At 37.5% G+C, this 17,007-nt stretch overlaps 1 protein-coding gene across 1 annotated transcript in view; it reads left to right on the forward strand.

The window, feature by feature from the left end:
• The window catches only part of COL23A1 (collagen type XXIII alpha 1 chain), a 267,708-nt gene that overhangs the window by 75,714 nt on the left and 174,987 nt on the right, over nt 1-17,007 (forward strand). Inside the window, exon 2 of the mRNA XM_053717243.1 lies at nt 2,254-2,280. The gene's annotated coding sequence lies outside the window, so the exon portion shown is untranslated. The remainder of the gene's footprint in view (nt 1-2,253; nt 2,281-17,007) is intronic.

The raw sequence follows: 17,007 nt of genomic DNA on the forward strand, positions 1-17,007 counted from the left end.
TGTGTCACAAATGCCAAAGGATTGAAGGGGTTTGGAGCAAAAGAGGGTGGTCAACAGTATCAAAAGCTGCAGACAGATCAAGGAGGATAAGCAGAGAGAACTGGCCTTTGGATTTTTCTGTAAGTAGGTAATTGGTAACTCTAACAATTGCTGTCTCTGTGGAGTGATGGGGGTGAAATCCAGATTGCAGTGGGTCAAGGAAGGAGTTTAATGTAAGGAACGGGGAAAGGTGTGCTTTTAAAGAAGCTTTGAGGCAAGAAGGAGTAGTGAAACAGGGCGGTAGTAGGATGGTGAGGTTGGATCAAAAGAAGTTTTTTTGAGGATAGGTGTGACCAGTGTATGTTTTAGAGATAAGGGAAATATACCGGTGCTGAGGGAGAGTTTGAAAATGTGTGTGAGTATAGGGGTAAGGGTAGAAGAGAGGGAGGGAGTAGCTGTGAGGGGATGGGGTCCAGGGGACAGGTAGTGAGGTGAGAGCACAGTATAAGTGCAGAAATTTCTTCCTCAGTAACAGGGGAAAAAGAGCTAAATTTATGGCTATGTGGGTTTTGGTTGATTGCAAGCTTTTAAAGGGGTGAGAGACTGGAAATATGTTGGGAGCTGATTTTGTTTCTGATGGAATCGATTTTGTTATTGAAGTGGCTGGCAAAATCTTGAGCTGACAGAGAAGTTGTATTAGGACGTGGGGGTGGGCGGAGAAGAGTATTGAAAGTGGAGAACAGACGTTTTGGGTTTGAAGAAAGAGTATAGATAAGAGTAGATAATTAATGTTGATTATAAAGATTCTTTTATCACATGTGCTTCATTCTCTTTGTTGAAGGAGTGGAAATGCACTGCTGGGATCTAGCTGAGCACAACTGGTGAGCCAATGACAAGAGGCATATATGTGCTGCTAAAAATTAGCATCTAGCTCCCTGTAGTTCCCAGCTTCTCAAGATCCTACCTATGTTTTTCAACAAATGATACAATGAGAATAAAGCAAATTACAACCAGTGCAATGATACCACATACCTTCGAGACCCTATTTATTTGCTTGGTCTGAAAATTTCTGAAGTAATATAAAAGAATATAGCTGCAATAGCTACTACACACTCTCTCATACAACACAGACAAAACACACTCTAATACAACACACACCACACACACTTGAATACAACACACACACAATCTAATAGAACACACACCATACACATTTACATACAACACACACAACACACACTCTAATACAACACACACCACACACACTTGAATACAACACACACACAATCTAATACAGTGATTTGCACTTTTTTACATTAAAAAATCCTGTGGCACACCACCATCCCAAAATCACACATTGTAGCCTAATACAGGATATATATATATGTGTGTGTGTATATATATATATATATATATATATATATATATATATATATATATATATATATATATATATATATATATATATATGTATATATACACATATATATACACACATATATATATACACACACACATACACTGTACTGTGCTGTCATGCCATGCCTCCTACAAACTATACATGACATATTGACACTCATTCACAAACAATCATAATGATTGTCTGTGAATGAATGTCAATGTCATGGCTGTAAATGATGCCTGATGAGCCTGTCACGTACCTCCCAATATTTCAAAATTTGAAAGAGGGACACCACTGCACTCTTGTCAGCCGCGGCACACCTGAGGATCTCTCACGGCACACTAGTGTGCCACGGCACACTGGTTGAAAAACACTGATCTAATAGAACACACACCATACACATTTACATACAACACACACAACACACACTCTAATACAACACACACCACACACACTTGCATACAACACACACCACACACTCTCTCATAAATCACACACACACATACTACACACACTCTTATACAACACACATACAAGTCACCACCCACTAAACATGTTTAAAACTGCATGAGATGTCTGAATCATGAAGGTTTCATTTTGACTTTACAGTCCCTTTAATTATTTCCTAAAAAATCATTCATTTGACTTCTTGTTAGATGTGCTTTATTGATCAGTTTTTTGTGATCATTAGTAAACCTTATTTGAACAACCAGTAATTTATTTTTCTTTAAAGAATCTTAGGTAAATTTAAAGAGACAGATAGTTTGAAAAAAATCACTAATTGATGAGTATTGCTCTGTATACAACTTTGTAATAATACAAATATAAATAATATATTAACATTTTTATTCTATCCTGTACATTTTTTTCAGGGTCCACTTGGATTGGATGGCAAGCCAGTAAGTAATATAACTATTTTATAATATTATTTTGAGTGTTATTACTCCTTTATGAAGAGCAGATTGCATAATTACATGGTTATTTCGCTTTTAGAATAGCATAGTTACACAGACTATAAAGAGGCATTGTGCCCTGGTCATGAATTACCATGTATAAAAAGGAGAGGGAACACAGATAAACAGAGAGATATTGTTGTTTGCATTGCTGTAGAAATGTGTTTGCTTTAAAAAGCATTTTAGACTTTAAAAGTTTAAAGCAAGTCTCATAGAGCGAGGTAGAGATTCCTATAAAACAGGTGCAGTTTAAATGATACTGAAATAAGAAGAAGAAAATACACCTCATGCTGCAGTAATCAAACAAACACAGGAACTCCATGATCTTCAAACTGTAAACCCACAAACAGGAAGCACCTATCTAATGCTGTAAGAGAAGGCTCAGGGCCTGATATTCAAAACCTCGCTACTCAGGCGATATATTCTAAGAAGTCTTGTCGGTACAGTGAGGCACTTACATTTTTTTTTTCAAAAGACTAATTTTATCTTGAGAAATGTTTATGTTGCTATGTTGTGTTCTTTATGTGAAACAGACTCCTAAATTACATTAAAGGTCTAAAAAAAATCCAAAAGATTTTGCGTGATTTCTTTCCATGCCAGGTTTGAATATCAGGCCCTCGGTCCTCTCAGTTGTCCAGCAACCGACGACCAGCTGTCTCTAATGCTGAATACTCCTTTGGGGCTGGAACATGCAGTGAGCAATATGACTGGATATGTTTGTTAAAAAGTAAAGAACTTTTATAAAAGAAAAAAAAAACTCCCTAGCAAGGGAGAATAATACAAACAACTAAATTCATAGGCTATATTATCATGATCTTGGCATTTGTTCAGTAAAAGTGTATTGATTCTATCAATTCCATCTACCATCACGTGCAACTTTATCAGATAACAACTGCAAAACAATTCTCTTTATACTAACTTTATGACAAGACTAGCCTTCTATGTGTAGTGTGATAGGAGCGCCTAAAGGTGGATTCCTGCTGCTAAAAAAGTTCTTCCCTCAAAGAGAACTAAATGGTGGATAAGAATAAAAAATGGGGTTTATTTAGCAGCGCTAAAAAAAGCTAGGAAATGATGATACCAATCTAATTTATGTTTTATACAATCTTGTTTATTTAAAAATTCTTATAACACATAAAAATAACAGCCAATGCTATTCCTAATTAATAAAGGGACATCTCCCTTATGCAACACTTATAAAAACAGACTAGAACAATATATTGATAAACCCTAGAATTCCAGGTATAAAGGAATTAATTCTATAGATAACATATGGCAAGCAACAAATTTCTAAGATAAATGGTGAATTGAATAATTTCAAAGGCACAAATGTATCAATCCTAATATATTAAAAGCAAATGGATTCAGCGCTAATGTTCAAATTGATTCAACTGTAATTAGAAGGTGAGCGTAACGGTTTTGGTTCAACTGTGATTAGAAGTTGAGCGAAACAGCTTTACAGTACTTCAGTAACAAATACCGTTATAAAGTTACACAGTTACTTTCCATTTATCTTAGAAATTTGTTGCTTGCCATATGTTATCTATAGAATTAATTCCTTTATACCTGGAATTCTAGGGTTTATCAATATATTGTTCTAGTCTGTTTTTATAAGTGTTGTATAAGACTAGCCTTCTAGTCAGCTAACTAAAGCACAGATTGGCTCCTCAAAATAAGGAAAAAGGGGCGGAGTTTGGCTGTAAAAAATACTGCAGTAAAAGGATGTTAATTTGATTTAAAAACATTAAGACTTGGCTGATATGTTATTCTATAGCAGCATAACAGAAATGTTTTGTAATAACTAGGTGTTTATTGTCTCTTTAATGAGATACACCCGAGGTATAAATTGCCTTTAAAACAATTCCTGAGGGACCCTTATAATACTGACGTGGTACCTTATACACCAGAGAGCTTTAGAGAATTGGGCCCATAGTCCCCATATGAATTTATTAAGACAATACTATGTAGTCTCAAATATTGGGAGATGCATCTAGAAGATATGTGCTAAACTTCATGCAAAGACTATAAACATACAGAGAAACATCAATAGATGTCAACTGATTCAAAAAACACAACTGCATCTTTCAAGCCTAACTTAAAGGGACAGTCTACACCAGAATTTTTGTTGTTTAAATAGATAGATAATCCCTTTATTACCCATTCCCCAGTTTTGCATAACCAACACTGTTATATTAATATACTTTTTACCTCTGTGATTACCTTGTATCTAAGCCTCTGCAGACTGCCCTCTTATCTCAGTGCTTTGGCGGACATGCAGTTTAGCCAATCAGTGCAGACTCCTAAATAACTGCACGAGAGTGAGCACAATGTTATCTATATGACACACATGAACTAGTACTGTCTAACTGTGAAAAACTAAATGCTCTGAGCTAAGAGACTGTTTTCAATGGTTTAGAAATCAGTTTAAGCCTAGCTAGGTTTAGCTTTTCAAAAATACCATCAAGGGAACAAAGCAAATTTAATGATAAAAGTCAATTGGAAAGTTGTTTAAAATTGCATGTCCTATCTGAATCATGAAAGTTTAATTTTGACTAGACCGTCCCTTTAACAGCAGTCAGTTAAAAAACCATATCCATATAATAGGAGTTCAGTAACATGGGGAGTTATTTTTCCCTCTGCTCACATGTGCTCTAAATCCAGCATTGGCGGACGCTATACAACCCATTTCAAATTACATTCTATTGTTATAATACAAATTAGTATCATTTTATTATTAAACAAATGTGTGTTTATAACTATGTGTTTAACCCCTGCAAAGTGTGTAAGGACATAAAGCTGAAATTTTGCTCAGGACATGCAAATGTATCCCCCAGTCACTGGCCATGTTCTGCTTGGGCTTTGCATGGAAGTGTGCCTGGTGCACAGGTATCATTTTACATGCAACCCCTTGGTTAAACCCATCGTTATACAGTTTTGTTTATTAATAAAATGCTCTAACAAAATAGAACACTTTATTATAGCACTAGAATATTGCTTTAACCCCTTGCACAATTTGGATGTAGGTGCTACATCACACAGTACTTTGTCAAGCATACTGTTGACATAGTACATACCTCAGTCTGCGCAGAGGTGCATGTTGTGCTGTCCACTGTCAGCATAGAAATCGAGAGAAGCAAAACAGGGGGCAGAAGGCATCTGCCTTCATATGGTAGTGTAGCACTGATCATTACAGATAGTGGCACTGTCTGTGTTGCTCTCTGTAACAATCTTCCGTTGTTGCCGAGTAGGAGTGATAGGTTGGAAAGAGGGAGGAGGGTGGATAGCCCAGTGCAGGAGGGTGGAAGGAAATGGCAGGGTTCCCTACACCAGTGATTTTTAACCTTTTTTTTGCCGTGGCACACTTTTTTACATTAAAAAATCCTGTGGCACACCACCATTGCAAGATTTAAAAAAAATCACACATTGTAGCCTAATACAGCATATATATACACATACACACAAACACACACATACTGTATGTATTGTGCTGTTATGCCATGCCTCCTACAAACTACCCCTGCACTGGGAGTAAAAAACAAGCAAAGTTTAAAAAATATGTCACACTGTTGTCAGTCTGCCGTGGCACACCTGAGGATCTCTCACGGCACAATAGTGTGCCATGGCACACTGGTTGAAAAACACTGCCCTACACTATGGAAAAATGTCAGGCAGGGGAGAGGGAGATATGGGTACCTACACTACAGAAAATTATCATTTGGAGGGGGAGGTAGGACCCTACACTATTGAAAAAAATGAATTGCTTAGAGGGGGAGATGGGAGTCCTTACACTACAGGAAAATATATAAAATGAATAATAATATTTAAAAAAAATAATAATTTGTTACTGGCAGACAGTAAGAGGGAGGAGGTTAAGAGAGCAGATGGGGGGTCAGGGAGGATGAGGAGGGGTTCCCACACTATAGAAATTAAAAAATTTATAGCTATACATATATATACAAATAAAAAAAATAAAACTGCATACTGGCAGACTGTCTGCCAGTACCTAAGATGGTGGAGACCAGTGGGAAGGAGGGCAAAGAGCTGTTTGAGAGGGATCATGGGGTGGGAGGGTAATCCACACACTACCGCAAATGTTAACCTTACAACATAACTGATTAATCCTTTCATTTAAAACGTGTGGTGCACAGCTTCTAATTGCCCAAAACCAATGCAAAGCCACGCATGTCCTCTGTTTCTGAACAAAGGGGATCCCAGAAAAGCTTTTAGAACTATTTGCCTGATGACTGCTGCAGTTGTGCGTAAATAATTTCAGTGAGAAACTCAAAGTTTGTGAAAAAGTTAATGATTATTTTTTTTATATGATCATATTTAGAGGCCAAATAGTGGCATCAAATATACAGTACAATAATGGGCCTAGGTCAATACTTTAGAATGATGTTATAGGTGCCGCCATGTTGGAATTTATGTTACACTGCAGGTATATGAAGGAGAGTTACTGCACATGTGCAAACACATCAGCACTGACATGCAATAAAAGGTACATTTCAACATGGTGGCATCTATGACTAGCTGGAGGCGGGGATAACCTCAACACTATGCTTGTAAAATGTTTAAAGGGACATAAAACCCAACATTTTTTGTTCATGATTCAGATCGAGCATACTATTTTAAACAACTTTCCAATTTAATTCTATTATCAAATTTGTCTTTGTTTTCTTGGTATCGTTTATTGAAAAGCAGGAAGGTACACGTTCAGGAGTGTGCATGTGTCTGCAGTACTATAGGGCAGCAGTTTTTCAACAATGTTATACATTAGCAAGAGCACTAGATGGCAGCACCATTTCCTGTCATGTAGTGCGCCAGACTTATGGCAGGTATCTTAAATATCACTTCAACAAAGAATAACAAGTGAACAAAGCAAATTTGATAATAGAAGTAATTTGGAAACTTTTTTAAAAATGGAATTCTCTCTATGAATCATGAAAGAAAAAAATGTGGGTTTCATGTTCCTTTAAGTTATACATTCAGGTGGAAAACAAGACTCTAATGTCATTATTTCTTATTTGGATTTGTTGTAATTTGTGCAAGAAAATATTTACTTTTACAGATAATTTTGTGTAATATTTTGTTCTATGTTAACATTTGTTATAACAATTATTTAATGTTTTGTTGTGATTATTTTTGTAGCAAATTTGGCATAACACGGAAAATGTGCTATTTTGTTTTTGTTCTTCACATACAATATACTATTGCTATTTATCTTATGTGTCAAACTAATGTTTTGTTTGCACAGTGTTTACTAAACTGTGTATGGAATAGTAGTTATTTCTTTGCTTAAGGCAAAACGCAACAAAAGTAATTTTATTTAACAAGTAAATAAAGAAAAGCAGGCCCCACAGTGCGATGACGAGTGCTAAGCACATAGCGGTCACAGGTGTTTGTCACATGACTGGCATAAAACAGGTGCACAGCACATTTCTCCATTAACTCACTTGTTCTTACACGATATTGCTAATCTCATTAAAACAGACAGTTTATTGGAACATATCACACTATATTTGTGAATCATTTTTGTTTTTATGGCTATTATTATTATTTTGATTACTATTTCTGTTTACTAAGGTGAAAACATATCTCTCTATTGAGTTACCTAGGTAGTTGCACAATTTCTCTTAAAGAGACAGAAAGCTTATTACCCCAGCTTTCTGCAGTGTTTCAATAGATTAACATATCAGTTGAGTCTGAACTTTATTAGAACAAATGAACAACTATTGTACTGCAATTTTTTTCCAATGGTTAAGCTCCTCCCACTATTTATTTTATTTGGTGTAGCCAGGACTTGCCACTTACATTTTGTTAACAAAATCTTCATTATTTGGCGGGAGCAGAAAATAAAACCTGTAAACTAGGGATAGATATGTGGTAAATTTAGGTTTGTGAAGCTCACCTTATGCTGATAATTCACAATTGTACCTGCTCCTAATCCGCTCATCATCATACTAAAAGAAAGTAATTTGTTGAAAAATAAAAAAATTCTAACAAAATAGATTATATTATTTTCACTTGACAAAAAAAAATTGGTCTTTTAGGCTCTAATATGTGCCCCCATAGAAGTCTATTATGTTGCTGGCTCTGCATTTGGCTGTTTGGGAAATGGAAATGACTGTAATATATTTTGTCAATTGAATATAGTTCATTATTTTAAGTTAATTTAAGTTATTGTAAAGTTAGAAGTTGTGTTACAGAAAGACTATCTGTTATCTTTAGTAAGTCAGGCTCTTAAGATCATCCATTTAAGAGGAATGATTGATTATTTTGAAGCTGTTGCACCAAATGAGTAAAGAAAGATTGGCTGTTATAAAAGGCATTTATAGAAAAATTACACATTTCCTCTAATTGTTTCATTTAATACAGCATGTCATTTTTTTATTTACTGGTCCTAGCTATCTGCATTTAGCAAGCTAATAAAGGGTTAAACACATACGCTATATGGCCATCTATATGTTGGACATCCCAATCCAAAACCATGGGCCATTATTAGTTGCTTCCCCCTTTGCAGTTATAACAGCCACCACTCTTCTGGAAAAACTTTACACAAAATGTTTGATTGTGTCTGTGGGAATTTGTTGGCATTTAGTCAAAAAAGTATTTGTAAGGTCAGGCACTGATGTTGGATGAGAAAATCTGGCTCTCAATTCGCATTCCAATTCATTCCGATGGTGTTCAATGGTGCTGAGGTCAGGGCTATGTGTAGGCAACTCTAGTTCCTCCATACCAAACCATATCTTCATGGACCTTGCTTAGTTCACAGGGGCACATTCATGCTGGAAGAGGAAAGGGCCTTCCCCAGACTGTTGACAATTGGAAGCCCCTAATTGTCTAAAATGTCTTTGTATCATTTAGTATTAAGATAACAATTCACTATAACTAAGGGGCCTAGCCCAATCCCTGAAAAAAGCCCCAGACCACTATTCCTCCTACACCAAACTTTACAGTAGGTACTATGCATTCCGGTAGGTAGTGTTCTCCTGGCATCCACTACACCCAGATTCTTCCATTAGATTGCCAGATAGTGAAGAGTGATTCCTCACTCCAGAGAACGTTTCCACTGCTCCAGAGTCCAGTGACAGAGTGCATTACAGCACTCCAGCTCACATTTTGCATTGCATGTTTACTGTATGTGAGGCTTGTTTAAGTTGCTCAGCCATAGAAACCCATTTCATAAAGCTCCTGACACACAGTTCTGTGAGCTTGTGAGGTCTACCTCTATGGAAATGTCATAGCTATGTGCTTGATTTGTTGCACCTTTTAGCAATGGATGTGGCTGATACACCTGTACTCAATAATTGATAGAGGTGTCCACATACTTTTGGTCAGATAGTGTAGGGGAAGTCCTTTTAGAAAGCCTTAAGTTTTATATAGCTTCCAGACAGGAAACCACCATTTAGCCAATCAAGCGTGGCAGCCACAATAGCCATCAATTACTGGTGTTTACTGCTCTGGAGCTGCATTGCTTATTTCTCCCAAGTGGGACTTTATCTATGTGCTTAACCCATTTGAAGGGATCTGAACACATAACTAGTTTCAGTAATGCAAACCTGACACAATTTTTAGAATTAGAGCATGTAATTTCTGCATTAGAATGTCCCTTTAATAATTTTTAGTGTTCTTTTTGTGTTACATACTTGACACTGAACACACAAAGAATTTTGTAGGGGCACATGAGTATAAAATGCTCCCAATATAAAAGCAGTGTAAAAAGTAAAACTTTCCTCTCCTGTCTATAAAACATAAGTATAATATATATAAGAAATATCCATAGTAAGTGTGTAACATATCATGTATACTGAGAACTACGACTACACCTTCAAAAACAGATTTGTGTGGGGGTGGCCTTAAAATGACAGTAAACACCTTGTAGTTAACAAATTTTTTCTGCAGTCTTGAAATAAAATAAAAGTGTGTTAGTTAAACTAAACAATGTTTGGAATATATTATCACCATATATTTTGTTATCACATAGTATAAGGGCATATTAAGATAGGCTGAGAAATATGCATGTGTCTTGATCAGTATATGCAAAACATTGTTCCCAACATTGGTCTGGATACATAAAAGCTCATGATATTGCAGAAGTAGCTGTAACAAGGGGTGTGTTAAAGGTTGTGACAAGGATTGTGTTAAAGGTTGTGACAAGGGGTGTGTTAAAGGTTGTAACAAGGGGTGTGTAAAAGGTTGTGACAAGGGGTGTGTTAAAGGTTGTTACAAGGGGTGTGGTAAAGGCTGTGACAAGGGGTGTGTTAAAGGTTGTGACAAGGGGTGTGTTAAAGGTTGTGACAAGGGGTGTGGTAAAGGCTGTGACAAGGGGTGTGGTAAAGGTTGTGACAAGGGGTGTGGTAAAGGTTGTGACAAGGGGTGTGGTAAAGGTTGTGACAAGGGGTGTGTTAAAGGTTGTGACAAGGGGCGTGTTAAAGGTTGTGATAAGGGGCGTGTTAAAGGTTGTGACAAGGGGTGTGTTAAAGGTTGTTACAAGGGGTGTGTTAAAAGTTGTTACAAGGGGTGTGGTAAAAGGCTGTGACAAGGGGTGTGTTAAAGGTTGTGACAAGGGTTGTGTTAAAGGTTGTGACAAGGGGTGTGGTAAAGGCTGTGACAAGGGGTGTGTTAAAGGCTGTGATGAGGGGTGTGGTAAAGGTTGTGACAAGAGGTGTGTTAAAGGTTGTGACAAGGGTTGTGTTAAAGGTTGTGACAAGGGGTGTGTTAAAGGTTGTGGTAAAGGTTGTGATAATCGGTGTGTTAAAGGTTGTGATAAGGGGTGTGTTAAAGGTTGTGACAAGGGGTGTGGTAAAGGCTGTGACAAGGGGTGTGGTAAAGGCTCTGACAAGGGGTGTGGTAAAGGCTGTGACAAGAGGCGTAGTAAAAACTGTGACAAGAGGCGTGGTAAAGGCTGTGATGAGAGGTGTGGTAAAGGCTGTGACAAGGGGTGTGGTAAAGGCTGTGATGAGTGGTGTGGTAAAGGCTCTGACAAGGGGTGTGGTAAAGGCTGTGACAAGAGGCGTAGTAAAGACTGTGACAAGAGGCGTGGTAAAGGCTGTGACAAGGGGTGTGTTAAAAGACTATGACAAGAGGCGTGGTAAAGTCTGTGACAAAGAGTGTGGTAAAGGCTGTGACAAAATATGTGGTAAAGGCTGTGATGAAGGGTGTGTTGAAGGCTGTGACAAGGGGTGTGGTAAAAGCTGTGACAAGGGGTGTGGTAAAGGCTGTGACAAAGGATGTGGTAAAGGCTGTGATGAGGGGTGTGATAAAGGCTGTGACAAAGGGTGTGTTGAAGGCTGTGATGAAGGATGTGATAAGGCGTTTGGTAAATTTTGTTATTGGGTTTGTGGTAATGACTGTGACAAGGGGTGTGGTAAACTCTGTGATTGGGTCTGTGACAATGGCATATTTAGTTTTTGTGCTGCCCTAGGCACTCAAAATTCTGCCCCCCCCCCCAAGTTTTAGGCCTTTTTTTAGATATAATTTGTTTTGGTCAGGGTGCAACATGACTTTCTTTTTGCATTTCCAAAATTAATATTAGGAAGGGAGGGGGAGAAGGAGAGAGATATGGCAGATGAGAGAGAGACGGGAAGAGCAAAACAGCATATTTCTATCTAGCACCCGCACTTAATGAATTATTTTTTAAGTAATATATACATAGATCAGTGTTAACATTATCAAAATCAATTCATAATTTCAAATTCTTTAGGTTATCCAACACCCTTATAGGCAAATAAGCAACATTATATAGCCAAAATTTAATACAAAATTTATAAAAATTCCAATCATGTCATCTGCGCTCAGTGTACTAAAAAACATACTGACAGGTATGTGACAGTGAGTTGTAAATAAATTAAACAACCATCAAGTCACATATTTTTGTAGGTAATTGATCAGAACAAAGGAAATACAATATACATTACACTTATTCAGCTTTGCAGAATAAAAAGTTAATGACTACAATGCTGTAGATGTTCAAAACTCTGAGGGCTCTACCCTATTTTACACCACTATCTTTGGATATACAGATCACTCTAGAAGGGAGCAGTATCCTGTCAAGAGAGTGCAAATTCTTGCTGCCGTTTTCATAACCACCTCTGATCTTTATTGACCCAACACATTCCTCAAACGATTTGAAGGTGGGCGAGTTGTGCATGCTTATGGAGTGGCGTATGGAGAATCTGTTCATGTCACCAAGCTTCCGAGAGAAAGCAGTGCCAACACTGGACAGAGCCGTAGAAGTTTTCTCATTTTTAAACACAGGGCTCTAAAAAGTGCAGAAGGTCTCTCAGACCGGGAACAGTTTGTGTGATTTGTATAGAAAAGCGTGATTGCTTTTCTACACAAAACATTTATACTGAGAGACCGTTCTGCACTTTTTACAGCCCTGTGTTTAAAAATGAGAGGCTGGGCTCTGGGGATGGAAGAACCGGATACTGGGGGCATGAGGCTGCTTCCTCTTGGCTGTGCTGTGTCCCATTTAGCTTGTGCCCTTAGTGGATTCCCCTGGGGCAGCCTTCATACTGTCTATGCAATACACACTGAATGCTGCAACATTTTTTTCCCAGCCGGAGATTTCATTCTCTATTACTGTGATCCGGCTCTACAGTGTGGGAGTAGCGCCACAAAATTCTAGTTGTAGTGCTACTCCCACACTGGCCGGTTCAGTAATAGAAAATTAAATCTCTGGCTAGGAAAATAATGTGGCCGCATGCAGTGTTTTTTGAAAATATATCATACTGTTACACACACTCACATCTTAAGTTACATCTGATCCCTTCGAGCTTCTTTTCAGAGGCAAAGCGGCTAATACTCCTCCCATCCCCTACTCCTTTCTTTACAGAAGCCCATTGCACAAATACAGCCACCGCCACATGGGAACTTTAAATATCAGGCAGTTCTACTGACTGTTGGGCGGGGCTAAGCTAACCCAGTCAGCCCAGCTAACTGGTCGGCCCACCAAGAATATGCCTGGGATGCCCAATGGCCAGTCCGGGCCTGGTGGGTATCTCTAACAGGCAGGCAACGGCTCCCCTAACACGCCCCGCTCCAGTTCTCACACTGATTAGAAAAGCCGGTCACGGGACTGCTCGGCGGTAAGCCACCGGGCAATTTTTTTTTATTTTTTTTTAAAACATGGCCAGATATTCAGTACAGTGGACAAATGCCACCCCCCAAAATTTGGCGTCATAGACACCGGCCTTGTAGGCCTATGCATTAATACACCCCTGGTCTGTGGTAAAAGCTGTGACAAGGGGTGTGGTAAAGTCTGTGATTGGGTCTGTGGTAAAAGCTGTGACAAGGGGTGTGGTAAAGTCTGTGATTGGGTCTGTGGTAAAAGCGGTGACAAGGGGTGTGGCAAAGTCTGTGATTGGGTTTGTGGTAAAGAATGTGACAAGGCATGTGGTAAAGGCTGTGATTGGGTTTGTGGTAAAGGCTGTGATTGGGTTTGTGGTAAAGACTATGACAAGGGGTGTGGTAAATGCTGTAATTCGGTTAGTGGTAAAGACTGTGATAAGGGTTGTGGTAAAGGCTGTGTTTGGGTTTGTGGTAAAGACTGTAACAAGGGGTGGGGTAAAGGTTGTGCTTGGTGGGTTTGTGGTAAAGACTGTTAAAAGGGGTGTGGTAAAGGCTGTGATTGGGTTTGTGGTAAAGACTGTGACAAGGGGTGTGGTAAAGGCTGTGATTGGGTTTGTGGTAAAGACTGTAACAAGCGGTGGGGTAAAGGTTGTGATTGGTGGGTTTGTGGTAAAGACTGTTAAAATGGGTGTGGTAAAGGCTGTGATTGGGTTTGTGGTAAAGACTGTGACAAGGGGTGTGATAAAGGCTGTGATTGGGTTTGTTGTAAAGACTGTGACAAGGGGTGTGGTAAACTCTGTGATTGGGTTTGTTTTAAAGACTGTGACAAGGGGTGTGGTAAATGCTGTGATGAGGGTTGGGTACAAATCTTTTTGGATTCTGCAGTTTTTGAGTACCTATATTTCTGTGAGTTTTTCAGTGAGATATTACTTTCACTAACAGTTTGTTATTTAATCTAAGCCATTGTTGCTACCAGTGCTGCCATATAGTGTTCAGGACAATTGCACACTCCGTACCACACTTTAGTAGGCTTGTAAGGAAGGGGCTAAGTTTCAACAAACGATACCAAGATAGAAGATAGGTACATTTTGATAACAAAAGTGAATTAGAAAGTTGTTTTTTTTTAATTGTACAGTCTATCTGAATTACAAAGTTTTAGTTTCTTATTTCCATGTTCATGTGCTTTCCATTCAACTAACATTTTTTTTATTATTTTGCCAGCAAACGTGTAAAAAAAAACAATCTTTTCTTAAAGGGACAGTCTACACCAGATTTTTTTATTGTTTAAAAAGATAGATAATCCCTTTATTACCCATTCTCTAGTTTTGCACAAACGACACAGTTATATAAATACACTTCTTACCTCTGTGATTATCTTATTTTACCTCTGCAAACTGCCCCCTTATTTCAGTTTTTTTGACAGTCATCCATTTTAGCCAATCAGAAATGGCTCACCTGAACTCCACGTGCATGAGCACAATGTTATCTATATGACACATGTGAACTAACACCCTCTAGTGGTGAAAAACTGTCAAAATTCCCTGAGAGAAGAGGCGGCCTTCAAGGGCTTTGAAATTAGTATATGAACCTCCTAGGTTTAGCTTTCAACTAAGAATACCAAGAGAACAAAGCAAAATTGGTGATAAAAGTAAATTGTAAAATTGTTTAAAATGACATTCTCAATATGAATCATGAAAGTTTATTTTGGACTAGACTGTCCCTTTAATGATTTAGAGATTTTTTGTGTGTTTTTTTTTAAACAGATTTTGATTTACTTCACATTTTATAAATATTTCTTCTTTGCTAAATAATATATACATTATGTTAAAGTATTTGATTGTATGTAACACTTTCTGGTTTGCTGGCATTTATTTATAAGTTGTAAAGTTGGTAAAATTCTTGTGGCTTTTATGTGTTCCTCACGCTACCAGTTCCCACTGTTATTCCAGCCACTTTTTACCCCCTGTAATTCTTAGGGGGAAAATAAGCTATTTAATTGTACATGCGACCTCGGTGGAATATACTTTCAGCTATTAACAGCTCTGGCAAACAAGCATCTTTAATTAATTCAAGATGTTGAATTCACTTGTTACTTCAACATTTTCTTTAAAATAAAAAAAAAATAATTAAAATAAGAAAATTAATGATTGTGGTTTGAGAGAAATGTGATATGTACATTAACTTGCGTGGGTTGCCTTGTCCCTAAGGAGATAAGTGCTGTCAGTACTATATTTTAACTGCAGGTCAAGTTCGAAAGTTAGACCTGTTTAAAGGGTTTGGTATACTTTTCACGTATAGACAAAATGCAATTTGCAGCTAAAGGATATTATTATCTATTAAAGTTTCATGAGAGAATTGCCACAAACTACTTTTGTCATTAATTTATATGAGGAATTTTGACATAACACCAACATATGTTTAGTGAAGAACTAACAAAATAATTTTATTCCTACTATTATTAATTTATATTAAAGGAATATTCCAGTAATAATTTAAATGCACATAAATGAATGACATCTTTAAATAGAAACATATTTGCGATATACATGTATTGGCTAAAATGCATCTAGTGAAGTTAATACTGTTTTGGTGTTAAAAAATTTCTCTGCACGTGCATGTGAAGCATATCTGGATATTCTCAGTGCATCAGCATTTTAAATACTGCAGCTGCTCAGAGCACCAGCGGGGCATGTATCATGTTAGCAATTAACAAATGAAGTCATTACCAGATGGTACAAGCACCTTATGCTATCTGGTGCACAGTGCATACTTTGTAATCGACTTAAACCCAAATGTTTTCTTTCATGGATAGAGCAGCTGATTTTACACAACTTTCTAATTTACTACTGTTAACTAATTAGTTTTGTTCTCTTGATATTCTTTGTATAAAAAGATACATAGGTAGACTCAGAAGCTGCTGATTAGTTGCTGCACATAAATGCCTCATGTTTTTGGCTCACCCAATGCATTAAAGGGACACGGAACCCAAAAATGTTCTTTCATGAATTAGGTAGAAAATAAAATTTTTAAATATTTTCGAGTTTGATTCTATTATAAAATGTGCTTCAATCTCTTGGTATGCTTTGTTGAAGGAGCAGTAATGCACTACTACTTGCTAACTGAACATATGGGTGAGCCAATGACAATCAGTATATATATGCAGCCACCAATCAGCAGCTAGAACCAAGGTTCTTTGTTGCTCTTGAGCTTTCCTAGATAAACCTTTCAGCTAAGGATAACAAGAGAAGGAAGCAAATTACATAATAGAAGTAAATTGGAAAGTTGTTTAAAATTGTATTCTCTATCTAAATCTTGCATGTCTAATTATGACTTTACTGTCCCTTTAAAGGGACAGTCAACACCAGAATTGTTGTTGTTTTAAAAGAAAGATAATCCCTTTATTACCCATTCCCCAGTTTTGCACAACCAACACAGTTATAATAATACACTTTTTACCTCTGTAATTACCTTGTATCTAAGCTTCTGCTGACTGCCCCCATATTTTATTTCTTTTGACAGACTTGCATTTTAGCCAATCAGTGCTCACTCCTAGGTCACTTCACGTGCATGAGCTCAATGTTATCTATATGAAACACATTA

Source organism: Bombina bombina, chromosome 6 (genome assembly GCF_027579735.1).
Source record: "Bombina bombina isolate aBomBom1 chromosome 6, aBomBom1.pri, whole genome shotgun sequence".
NCBI classification, from domain to species: Eukaryota; Metazoa; Chordata; class Amphibia; order Anura; family Bombinatoridae; genus Bombina; species Bombina bombina.